At 35.3% G+C, this 5,613-nt stretch overlaps 1 non-coding gene across 1 annotated transcript; it reads left to right on the top strand.

Moving 5' to 3' along the window:
- The first annotated feature begins 5,129 nt into the window (after positions 1-5,129).
- On the top strand, positions 5,130-5,322 carry LOC117211101. Its single transcript, XR_004488204.1, has one exon. It is a non-coding gene; the product is annotated as a U2 spliceosomal RNA (small nuclear RNA).
- Positions 5,323-5,613: the final 291 nt, after the last annotated feature.

Below are 5,613 nucleotides of genomic sequence, written 5' to 3'. Positions count from 1 at the left end.
GCTGCCAGCCGGTTCGGGCGCGTTGCTATTCTTTCTCTGTACCTTCTTGCACATCTGTTAATCTCCTCCTTGACCATTGGTATTCCCATGTCTTTCCGAATGTCCTCGTTTCTAACGTACCATGGGGCGTTTACTATTGTTCTGAGAATTTTTGCTTGCATTGTCTCTATTTTGGTTATATGGCTCATTGCTGCTGTTCCTCATAGTGGTATTCCGTACGTCTAGATTAGTTTTATGATCGCGTTGTATATTTTTAATTTATTTTCTGTGCTTAATTTGAAGATAACATTTGAGAAGTAAACATACATAAAATATTAAAATATAATAACTTTATATGTTAATTTGTATGTGAAATCATTTTATGTTAGCTGTAAGAAATACACTAAATATGCAGCAAATTGTCTCGAATTGACAGTCCCAGCGAAAAAAGTCCTTGGAACGCAAAGCGTTAAGAATTTAAAAATATAGAAAAATAATAATTGCAGAAAACATTCATATATTGAAACATTGGTGTAGAAGAACGTTTATTTACTCTTATTTACTCCTTATTAATAATGTCATGCCTCATTATCTATCTTTACGTATAGTAAATTCCTGTTTTATGCAGATGACAGCGCCGTTATTTGTGCTGATGACGCTGCTCTCTTACAAAATGGTCTCAATAATTTCGAATTAACTATCGAGTTGTCTTAATTATAATACGTTATTGTGATTAGTTCACGTTAAACAACCATCGTTTCTTGTTTAATCAATAATAAACTAATTGTAGTATAGATATTACAATCGTAAATTCATTGAAATGTGTTCAGGGATATAGATAGCTGATGTACTATTTGTTTACAAAATTATCAATTAACCGATCGATATTATACACCAGTTGCAATGTTATGTTCCGTTCAATCGGGAAGTCGCTCTCTCCAAGGATAGGACCTACAACTCATTGCACGCTCTATGCCATAAAGCTATATATAATTGTGTCAATCGTTCACGTATACAAACTCTAATCGCTTTTGTGATGCTGCCGACCGTTTTTCGTAGCTCTTTTATACACTTAAGCTATCTGTATATAACGTCATCCATAGCTACTAATTTCCTAACCTTCTTTCTATTCAGTTTACATTCTATTGTTATTTCTTAAACTATTATATCTATATTATTTGTAGCTTATAATTTGTTATATCCAATATTGTAACAACAGGTTTTTTGTTATTTCGTAAGTTATTTAATAAATTTACTTTAATAAATTTAATTAATTCTACGATTTTTAGTTTCGGGATTCCGAAATTTTAAGCTTTGGAATTTTATGCTTTTGGACTTTTAAATTTTGGCATCCCAAGCATTAAGATTCTAAATTTGTCGATCCCAAAGTTTTGGTATTTTATTCCTTTACAATTACAGTCCTTCGTATTTAGTTAGACTTCCAAAATCCATGGAATAATTATAAATATTTATAAACATACTCGACGTATTATAATATTCCATATATGTTTCACGCTAACTGTCGAGTTCCAGACGCGCCAGAAGTTCTATCGCGCAAGCGGACGTCGCCAAAAGCGCGAGGATTATCGCACAACACTCAGCTGACGTCACAAAAGCTCGTAACGGGACCAGCCGCGAAACCTATGAATATTTCTAAATCGTAAATTGAAAAAAGCATATCGTATAAATAGGAGAAACGATAGACGAAGCGTGGCAGGGAAACAGGAGGAGCGTCGGTAAATAATTTACCAAATTGTTCCAATTATTCAGCCGAAGGTAGGCGCAATGAATTAGACGAATCAGTGTAACTATTTTGCAAGGAAAAACGATCTCAACCGGCAATCTTTTGGGATCTACACGGGATGTTAGTTTCGACGTTTTTCATACGTTCTCACTTCCACTGTTCCTCTTCTGCGCTTTTTTTATTTTATCTTCCTTTACTTCCTCTTTCTATTTCGTGGGTAAAAGACTTTTCCACTAGTTAAGAAGACTGTTACAAAATGACTGTTATAGTCATAAAATTTGGGAAAATTCTTTTGGATTTACATCGATTAAGATCTGCATGACCGAAACTTGTTTTTCTGTTATTTCAACTAGACTTCTGTATATCGTGTTTTTTCTAACTTTTAACACAGAAAATTTTGTTTCCTCCAAAATTGTGTTTTCCCTAAAAAGAAGTTGTCTCGGTTCCTAATTGGCGTAGAACAAAAGTTTAGGAGGCTGCTGTTAACACAGCAAGTAGTGAATTCATTCTAATCACGGGAGGAACTAAGACCTTATTCCGAGATCATGTTTATACTTCATACGAACGTTAGTGTTATTCGAAATAATTGACAATAGCCGAGAGCAGCCATTTTTCCATTATTCTCAGCATTCCAGTGGCAATAACTGTGCGAAACGCATCGTATCGTATCAAATCGTATGTTATCCAACTCTACAATTTTCTTATCTGTGTAATATCGTGATGTAATATGTTCACAAAGAGTGGACAATAGAGATGTTAATCAGACAGAAAAGACGATTGTGGCTTAACTTGAACTATTCATACCAAACGTACAGAACACAGCGCAATCCACACTCTCTCGGCAACGCCACTCGCAACCTGCGTCTCCGCTCGACTCGCACTCGGCTCCTCCGCTCGCACTCTGTTTCTCAACTCGCACTCTGTTTCTCGACTGACCCTTTCTGGCCGTTGTCGCATTCTGTTGTCCTTTTCCTAGGCCCACCGCACACGTGTTCCGCAGACGCTCGTGGCCAGGGTCACGTAGGTCTTTTCCACGAAACTATGCACTTGAAAAGACCGATGACACATTGATGGGCCCAACGGCGCCTCGGCTCTCGCGACACTGTTCATAGTTCGTCCGATATTTCCCAGGCCTTTCGTCCACGATACTACATCTATATAGCACCAATATAATAGTACCGTGTTTGGTGCTATTTCAATCAGGAAAATCTCATCAATGTGTTAATGAAATTTTCATTAACAAAAGATTTCAAATAAAGGAATTTCGTCGCTGCGTTAGTGTTTTACTTCACGAAACAACGGTAAAATGTGCGGCTCCATTGTACGACTCTTTGAAGCACCAGATAAGATCATACTGAACATTTAACATAAAACATAAAAAGTAACATAAAAGGATTACGATTTTTAGAACATTCGCGGTGCGTGTATGATTTTGTTCTGCGCACTTGAGGACCAATGTGTGTATGAAATTTGCATAAACGTCGCTAATATGAACTACTGCTTATTAATTATTTATAAAGATAGACGATTAGAGGAAACATTAATACTCTCTACCCGAAAGTTCCATATTTGCGCATGCTTTTTAAGCAGGTTTAACGCTTAGTAGGATTTTTTTATTATTATTATTTATTTATTTGAATTTTACAAATTGTCCAGTAGGACATTTGGTAAAATATTATAGCGGTATACTAATATAACATGTGGGTTGCTACCCCCAGCGGGGTACCATCATCGTGTTTGTTAGGTTATGTTCTTGTGAGGTCTGTTGGGTGTTTCCTTTTTAATCTTCTCAGTAGGATTTGTTTACGCAGGATTGTTACGTGGTCAGGTGTCAGAGTTTTGTTCTACGCGGCTTGTACGAGGTTCTTTTCGTTCTTGCAACAAGATATTCGCGCAAGGAGATATTTAAGCCGATTTTTTACCACAGCATGATTAAGTGCACTGTGTAATATGTAGAAGTAAAAAATATTTAAATAAATATTTAATGCATTTAAATAAAATACTGACAGAAAATATTAATATATCTGGCTCAAATTATTTACTTACTACTTTTTTTAACTACTCAAAATTTATAATTACACTTGTGTGTTCTGCAGATCCAAGGATAGTCAGAATTGGAAACATTTATTGGACGTTAATTAACCTAATGCAATCCAAGTAAAATGCTATAATGTGTCTTTCCATTTGTGATATTCTTGGACTCGCATAATTCCTAATGTATATTGTAGTTAATTAAGTGACTAACAGTCAAACAATTTCAATCGAATGTACTAATATTTTGTGTAAATATTTTATTTTTATACAGAATATATTTTTAACTTTTTTAAAGATTTCACGCTGCACTTTATCAAGTATTATAGTTTTATTATCTTTATTTGTTTCGATATAGAAGAAAGATGTACAGTTATCAAGAAAAGTACTACGGGGTTCAAATTGCCTACGGGAACAGATAAAATTTTATGTACTGTATTATATCTTAATCTGCAATCACGTTTGAAAATTTTATGATAAATTGTACAACTTTGTGCAGGACATGGAAAATGTACGACACAGACAACATTTGATATAAAAAAGATTAGACTATTTCTGCTATAGTATCGCGGACGAAGGTCTTAGGGGGGTGCCGTGCGAATTGTAAACGAGCGGTTACTGAGCGTGTGCATGACGGGGCTTAAACAAAGGATATAAGACAAAAGACAAAGGGTTACTAAGAGACATAAACGAATTAACGGCAGTATGAGTTGAGAAGTCAGAGAGTGCGGATTGCGTCGTCGAGATAGTGTTGTTAGCGTTGTTGAGAGAGAGTTGAATCTGTGTTGAAGAGAGTTGTAAATTAATTATAATACGTCGTCACGATTATTTCATGTTAAGTAACCATTGTTTTCTGTCTAATCCATTTATTATTAATAAACTAATATTATTATATTTACGATACTACACTACGATGACAGATTCGCAGTTTCTGAGACGCGGTTCTACGACTGAGACTTAAATGACTTATCTATAGTTAATTTCATTAGAGAGCTAATATTTTACGAAATTAGACACAAAAGAGAAAGAAGGAACAAAGGCACGCTTTGTTACCAAAGTCTGCGAGCAAAATATAGGATGAGATTCAAACGAATATTAAAATGAATTTTATCATCTACAAACTTGAGCTTCGGGATACTCTTGTAATTTTGCCATCACAAAAAGATCGATGTTGTTCATGGTATATAAGAAGACGGAAAATCACGCTTCGCGGACGGAATAGACCGTACGCCGAAAGTCGCTAAATGTCAGTATAGCGAGATCAGGCTAGAGTATTTGAAGATACCACCGCTAGGTGGTTTTTTCAAGATGCCGATTCTCGCTGGGAAATTTAGGAGATAGAGATGTTATATTCGTAGACAAAGTTGAAATTTTTATCGCTTCTCGGCCTTATGGCTAAGATCAAAGTGTAGTATCTGTTCTTATCAGCTTAATATCTGATACACTTCCCATTGGGAAGTCAGAATATTAAACTGATTTTTGGAATCTGACGGAGGGATAGGAGCTTGCTTCACCTCTGTCGTGAGTCGACCTAGCTTTGCAGTACCGCTAGGATTGGCTCGATAATGCATATATATAAGCATATAACAGACGGCTTTTTAATTTATTATTAACATTATTTTGTGATTGGTGATAACTGAATACTATATCACTGCGACTTTATTGGATCTGAATATTGCTTAATATAAATTGTTATTAATTAACACTTAGCCAACGGAACGGTGATTTCGCCTGTCTATGAAGAACATCGCTTCGCGATCGAACGGGAACATCTCTCTTTTTGATTTTAGCAACGTGTTTTCTTTTCTTGCTCTTTATTAGTTATTTATATTATCAGCTATTGTTTACTTGGATTTGTT

Source organism: Bombus bifarius, unplaced genomic scaffold, assembly GCF_011952205.1.
Source record: "Bombus bifarius isolate JDL3187 unplaced genomic scaffold, Bbif_JDL3187 scf7180000008216, whole genome shotgun sequence".
Taxonomy (NCBI): Eukaryota; Metazoa; Arthropoda; class Insecta; order Hymenoptera; family Apidae; genus Bombus; species Bombus bifarius.
This window is presented reverse-complemented; position numbering and strand designations above follow the sequence as displayed.